Genomic DNA, 701 nt, shown 5'->3' with positions numbered 1-701 from the left:
CTCGCAGAGGCAGCAGCCAAACCAGTATATCAAACCTGAGCTCCATGGCAGACCAACGGTGGTTGGAAAGATGCGATGGGGGGGGGTGGGTGGGGGGGGGGGGGGGGGGGGGGGGAGGGGGGGGGGGGGGGGGGGGGGGGGGGGGGGGGGTGGGGGGGGGGGGGGGGGGGGTGGGGGGGGGGGGGGGGGGAAAAGGGGGGGGAGGGGGGGGGGGGGCGAACCTCAGCAACCAGCATTGGTTTTGTGAAATGAAATGCGAACCCAGACATCACAGCATTCCAAGCATTCCTGCCATAAGTGTGGATGGCTGGTCCACTGGCAAACTGTGACCACAAAATTGCTTATAGGACATCAGACATTCAGTTCAGGTAGAAGACTAGTTACAATAGAAAATTCCGTACCTCAATAATCTGATCAATGATGGCTTTGTCAATGTTGGCAAATGCAATTTCCTGTCCAAAGAATTTCACATACACAGAGGCCAGGGGCTGGCTGGAAGGATGAGCCCTCCACTCAGAAAGCTATGCAAAAAAAGAAAACAGTTAATACACTGTATTTTTTTAATTACATAATAATTAAAAAAATATATAAATATATAATCATCATCTCTGAACTTACAGCTCTTATAACTTGTTTCATCTTCATCATCCTGTCAGCATTCTCAGGAGCTTTTTTTATTTTCAGAAGGGCCTCCTGCATTC

This window comes from Etheostoma spectabile, chromosome 9 (genome assembly GCF_008692095.1).
Source record: "Etheostoma spectabile isolate EspeVRDwgs_2016 chromosome 9, UIUC_Espe_1.0, whole genome shotgun sequence".
Classification (NCBI taxonomy): domain Eukaryota; kingdom Metazoa; phylum Chordata; class Actinopteri; order Perciformes; family Percidae; genus Etheostoma; species Etheostoma spectabile.
The sequence above is the reverse complement of the archived record's forward strand: the minus strand, read 5'-3'. Positions refer to the sequence as shown.